This window comes from Rana temporaria, chromosome 6 (genome assembly GCF_905171775.1).
Source record: "Rana temporaria chromosome 6, aRanTem1.1, whole genome shotgun sequence".
NCBI classification, from domain to species: Eukaryota; Metazoa; Chordata; class Amphibia; order Anura; family Ranidae; genus Rana; species Rana temporaria.
This window is the reverse complement of record NC_053494.1, coordinates 53,004,765-53,011,299: the sequence shown is the minus strand read 5'-3', so window position 1 is coordinate 53,011,299 and position 6,535 is coordinate 53,004,765. Positions and strand designations below refer to the sequence as shown.

At 45.9% G+C, this 6,535-nt stretch overlaps 1 protein-coding gene across 1 annotated transcript in view; it reads left to right on the top strand.

The window, feature by feature from the left end:
• Nucleotides 1-979: 979 nt before the first annotated feature.
• BHLHA15 (basic helix-loop-helix family member a15) overlaps nt 980-6,535 on the top strand; it is a 66,598-nt gene continuing 61,042 nt past the window's right edge. Inside the window, exon 1 of the mRNA XM_040356797.1 lies at nt 980-1,152. The gene's annotated coding sequence lies outside the window, so the exon portion shown is untranslated. The remainder of the gene's footprint in view (nt 1,153-6,535) is intronic.

The following is a 6,535-nucleotide window of genomic DNA, read 5'->3' as shown; positions in this document are numbered from 1 at the left end:
GATTTAACATTGATGTCTATGGAGATGGTTCACATCTCCACGCCGAAACGCCGTACGCCTGAAGCTCAAAACAAGTCCCGGACCCTTTTTTTCAGGCGGCTTTCGGCGTTCGGCATAGACAACAATGTTAACAATGTTTTGTAAATAAAAAAAAAAAAGGTTAAAACGACTCGTTTTGTCGCGGCAAATCGCAGTACAATACGCCGCAATTTGTCGCGGCAAAATACGCCGCGTTATAGTGTGAATGCAGCCAAAAGGGTGGTCTCGGGGCACAGAGCACTGCGCCCTGAGCCCACCCAGTTGTCTGACATTAGCAAATTAACATTCGCTAATGTCTTTCTGTTTCTCCTCCCGTCGAATCTGAAAGCGGGTCCTGAGACCCGAATGGGCGGGAGTCCTAAGACCCGTATATCCGCAAGTCCTGATTGGCCGAGAAGGAGACGCAGGAGGGGAAGCCACGATCTGGATTGCGTAAAAGTGGGACTGGTGGGGGGCCTAACGGGCGAGCGAGCGACGGGGGGGAAAGCATCGATTGATCGATCGAGAAAATTGAGCATCAGCCCCACTGCTCAAACAAACAAATTTCTAACAGCGAATGTGGTTTTTGTTTTTGGAAAGTATATTCGTTCTAAAATCAAATGTTAAAAGCCAATCTGAAGTACTTTTGAACAAGATTCATGAATTAATCGAATGTTCAGCGAGTTTTCGTAGAAAGTTTTGTTAGAAATTCTACTCATGTAGAAAAGCAATGACCTTAGGAACGGCCACTTGTCTGCAAGGGTTGGAAAACACAATGTCTCCCCGACTTATCGCATTAAAGCACATTGTTTCAGGAACGCTGCATATTTACCTAGGTGTTCTTTCTAAATAAGAATGGGAACATTTACTTACAGAGCTCCAATGTGACAACTGGCAGAGCTGAGCATGTGCCACAGCTGGAAGAGCTTCTAGGGCTTGTTTAGTTTTTTGCATGTGAGATGCTGCCAGACCCCACCCCTTCCCCAACCGTGCACTAAAGCTACGTGTACTATCCCCAGGCTCACAGCAATAGACGCCTGCAACCTCCCTGCATCTCCCTGAGCTGCACCTGACCTACTGGACCCTGACAGCCGATAATTCCATCCGGAAACAGCAGAAAGACAGAGAGAGCAGGTAACGTGTGCGTGTGCCTTTACTGCACCTCCTTCACCTGCACACATACAGCTACTCTTTACACTATGCACAGGTGATTCATACTTGACCATAAAGAAAGGAATTGCCATGACTGCTTCAACTACGTAGTCAGCAATATTTGAATATCATTTTAAGGAACACTGCGCTGCGATGTTTCCAAGACATCACAGTAGTGCAGAGAGCGAAGAACCAAATAGCGCTATACATCGGGGCCGGTTCGCATTTTGTTTGCGTCATATCTTTATGCACATTTTTTTAGCCACGCTACCATTCAACTCCATTAGAAAGCGAATCAAAGTCCTGAATGCTGCCTCTCTGATGCGTTTCCATTGAAACTCACGTTCTAATAGAGTTCAATGATGAGAAATAAAAACGCATTGCGCATATGTGAACTGGCGCTTTACGTTTATGACACTCAAACGTAAATATTTTTTTAGCATTTTTATTGGGTGTTCTGCAGAAGAAAAAAAAGAATAGGTTGATATATCAAAAATGATTGAATAAAAGTGATGTGGAAATAAAAGGCAGAAAATGATGAGGTTAGATGTGCGTTTATCTGATACGAGCAGAGATATTTCCGGGGACATTTAATCTACAACTGTACTATTCAATCACAGGCATTCGGTCTGTTAGGCTGGCCATACATTTAAAGCCCTGTACACACGTACACCTGTAAAGACCGATGGACTGTTTTCATCGGACAAACCGATCGTGTGTGGGCCCCATCGGTTTGTTTTCCATCGGCGAAAAAAAACTAGAACATGTTTTAAAATTTTTCCTATGGATAAAAAAACGATCGTCTGTGTGGAAGTCCATCGGTCAAAAATCCACGCATGCTCAGAATCAAGTCGACGCATGCTCGGAAGCATTGAACTTCATTTTGCTCAGCACGTCGTAGTGTTTTACGTCACTGCGTTTTGGCACGGTCGGATTTTTGACCGATGGTGTGTAGGCAAGACTGATGAAAGTCAGCTTCATCGGGTATCCGACGAAAAAATCCATCGGATTCGATTCCATCAGATATTCGATCGTGTGTACGAGGCTGTACAATTTTCTTCTAAAGATTTCCTTTAGATTTACCAAAACCATATAATAGAAGGTCAAATCTAAACACTTTTAATTTTCCGTATTTATCGGCGTATACCGCGCACTTTTTTGCCCTGAAAATCAGGGCAAAATCGTGGGTGCGCGATATATACGCCGATACCCGCTTCCTGCGCTGTATTTGAACCACTGCGCCGGCATATACCGAGCGCAGTACACTCGGGTATAGTCGGGCAGGCACGGCTCCTCTCGCGGTCACGTCCTGTGTGTCCTGTACGTCCTTTACGCGAGAGGAGCCGAGCCTGCCCGACTATACCTGAGTGTACTGCGCTCAGTATATATAGGCGCAGTGGTTCAAACACAGCGCGGGGATCGAGCGGGGAGGACACCACGATGGCCGCAGAAGGACGCCGGACCGGACGAGCCGCCGATGGACGCGATGGAAAACGGGCAGGACGCGATGGACGACGGGCAAGACACCGACGAGGGGCATCCAAACTGTAAGTATTTTTTTTTTTCCATGAATTTTCCTTCAAGTTCGGGGGTGCGTGCTATACGCCGGGGCGCGTTCTAGCCAGATAAATACGGTATATGCAATCAGGCAGGCTCTTCTACTACACAGTTAAAGGTAAATCTAAAGGAAATTGAATAAGAAAATTGTATGGTGTATGGCCAGCTTTAGTATATAATGTAGCATTTAGTCTGTTAGTATATAATGTAGCATTTAGTCTGTTAGTATATAATGTAGCATTTAGTCTGTTAGTATATAATGTAGTATTTAGGCTGGATTTACACTGTTCTGTGTGCAATGCATCATGCATGGTAACGCACACATAGGGGTGAATGTGGCCGGAGAGAACCCCTATATACTGCAGTGCATGGAGATGAACCAGGCACTTAGAATTAAATGGGATTTTCACTTCACATGCATTTGGAAGATTTTTACTCCATCAAAACAGAAACAAGTGAATAGGACTTTTTTGTTCTTTTTCTTAACTAAAATGCAAAGTACAAAACACAATCGCACCATAGATCACAGCAACCAGAGATGTTATCACACTATAAGCAAGTTTCTATTTGAGTGTTACAATTTTCTGTATGTCATTACCCATAGCAATATGAGTCTCTTTTAGTAAAGTGGCCCTAGGAGCCCAATCACGACATAAACTGTGCGTTTTTACGTGCATGCGCAGTGACGTGCATTTGTCAAATGCGTTTTTACGTGCATGCGCAGTGACGTGCAATTGACGCAAGTTTTTACATGCATGTGCAGTAACGTGCATTTGACATGCGTTTTACGTGCATACACAGTGGCGTGCATTTGACACGCATTTTTACGTGCATGCGCAGTGGCGTGCAATTGACGCAAGTTTTTACATGCATGTGCAGTAACGTGCATTTGACATGCGTTTTTACGTGCATGCACAGTGACGTGCATTTGACACGCATTTTTACGTGCATGCGCAGTGACGTGCAATTGACGCGCGCTTTTACGTGCATGCGCAGTGACGTACATTTGACACACGTTTTTTACGCACATGTGCATGCAATAGCATGCATTTTTCCCAGGCTTCCGTTTTCTTTTGAGGTCACTTGCATCTTTTCTTCTTTGGGCTTTTATTTGCACTGCGCTGAGCTTCAATTCCGTTTCATGCATTTACATGCGTTTCTGTGCAATTGCACAGCAGAAAAATGAAGCTTGCTGTACTTTTTTTGGACTGCACTGCAATAGTGTGACTAATGCCCATAGGATAAGCTGGATTTTGGACTGTCTATGCATAGGCGTGCGCACAGGGTGTGCCAGGTGTGCCCAGGCACACCCCAATCACCCTGTGCAGAACAGATTCCCCCTACTGACCTGGCTCCCCCTCCTTCCCCCCCAAAGCACTGCTGGCTTACCCCCTCTCCCACCAGTTGTTGCTGTGGATGTTTTAGGGTGAGTGGGGGAAGCGGCCAGTAAGTATGCCATTTACCAGCCCCTTCCCTTTCTGAATGAACATCGTGATTGGTAGAGTGTGTTTGAGCTTTGGGGTGCGCACCCTAATGCCAAAGGCTGCGCACACCTATGCGTTCAATCGAAAATGCATCCCAGTGCATCTGATGTGAATGGGCCCTGAACAGATGAAATTAATATTCCCGGGCTGCCTAAACTATAATAAATATAGGGCCAGATTCTCGTAGATCGGCGTATCTTTGTTCCAGCGTAGCGTATCCTATTTACGCTACGCCTCCGCAACTTAGACGGGCAAGTGCTGTATTCTCAAAGCACTTGCTCCGTAAGTTGCGGCGGCGTAGCGTGAATAGGCCGGCGTAAGCCCGCCTAATTCAAATGTGGAACAGGGGGGCGTGATTCTAAGAATCAGGCGCATAGATACGACCGCCCAGACTCAGAGATCCGCCGTTGTATCTCCTTTGAGAATCTGGGCCATAGTGCTTGGTTGCGGCAAACACTGATTGGGTCAAACACTACCCAGCAGGAAATATAATAAAAAAAATCAAGATATGGTGCTGTGCTCCAAGTAATAGAAAACAAATAAAGTGCTCAGTGATTCATGAATTTACTGAGCACTTTATTTGTTTTCTATTACTTGGAGCGCAGCACCATATCTTTTTTATTATAATGGGACCTGAACGATATCCTTCTTCAAAAATATTCCATACACATGCACTACTTAATTGCCCTGTAGTCTATTTTCCGTTAAATTTGTTTCTTGAGCCCCATACACACTATTAGATTTTCTGCAGATTTTTGTCTTCAGATTTACCAACACCATATAATATGAGGTCAAATCCTAATGCCGCGTACACACGGTCGTTTTTAATGTCGTGGAAAAAAACAAAGTTTTTCTCGACGTGATTCCTCTCAAGCCTGCCTTGCCTACACCCGATCGTGATAAAAAAAAATGCTCGAGCAAAGCGCGGTGACGTACAACACGTAAAGGGGAAGTTCCATTCAGATGGCGCCACCCCTTGGGCTGTATTTGCTGATTTCGTGTTAGTAAAAGTTTGGTGAGAAACAATTTGCGCTTTTCAGTCTTCGTGCTTTTCAGTCTGTTACAGCGTGATGAATGTGCTATCTCCATTACAAAACGCTAGTTTTACCAGAACGAGCGCTCCTGTCTCATAACTTGCTTCTGAGCATGCGCACTTTTTTCCCATTGTTAAAGCCTACACACAACCGTTTTTCACGACGTGAAAATCGACGATTTTTAATGCCCATTTTTCACATCGAGAAATTTCAATCGAGAATTAAAAAAATGGCATTTTTCACGTCATGAAAAACGGTCGCGTGTACGCGGCATAAGAGTTTCAATTTGTATGCAATCAGGCAGGCCCTTGCACTACATGGTTTTGGTAAATATGAAGACAAAAATCTGCAGAAAATCTAATGGTGTGTATGGGGCTTTACTGTGGTTTTATGCTTCCTTGTAATGTCCTCTGTGAGCTCCCAAACCACTCTTTTTCATCCTCACGTCCATTTGTTTGGAATGAGCAGCGCACGTTAGTTGCGGTCATGCGCACTACTGCTTTATGCACACTGCAAAAATCCATCGTCCATAGGCTCTTGTCCATCTTCGGAGCAAGCTAGAGAGGGTGGCTACATACAGTGGGGACCACGGAGAACCAAGGTAGACACCATAGGTGTGTGCAGCCTATAGCATTAGGGTGTGCACCCCAAATGTATTAAAACATGGATGGTGTTAGTAGGGCAGGGGATGGCGTCAGTAGAGCATTGGACTTGTTAGTAGGTCAGACGTTGGTGTCGGTAGGTCAGACGTCGTTGGTGTCGGTAAGTCAGACGTCGTTGGTGTCGGTAAGTCAGACGTCGTTGGTGTCGCTAGATCAGACGTCGGTGGTGTCGCTAGATCAGACGTCGGTGGTGTCGCTAGATCAGACGTCGGTGGTGTCGCTAGATCAGACGTCGGTGGTGTCGCTAGATCAGACGTCGGTGGTGTCGCTAGATCAGACGTCGGTGGTGTCGCTAGATCAGACGTCGGTGGTGTCGCTAGATCAGACGTCGGTGGTGTCGCTAGATCAGACGTCGGTGGTGTCGCTAGGTCAAACGTCGTTGGTGACGGTAGGTCAAATGTCGTTGGTGACGGTAGGGCAGACGTTGGTGTCAATAGGGCAGAAATCGTTGGTGTCGCTAGGTCAGACGTTGGTGGTGTCGCTAGGTCAAATGTCGTTGGTGACTGTAGGGCAGACGTTGGTGTCCAGTAGGTCAGACGTCGTTGGTGTCCAGTAGGTCAGACGTCGTTGGTGTCCAGTAGGTCAGACGTCGTTGGTGTCCAGTAGGTCAGACGTCGTTGGTGTCCGT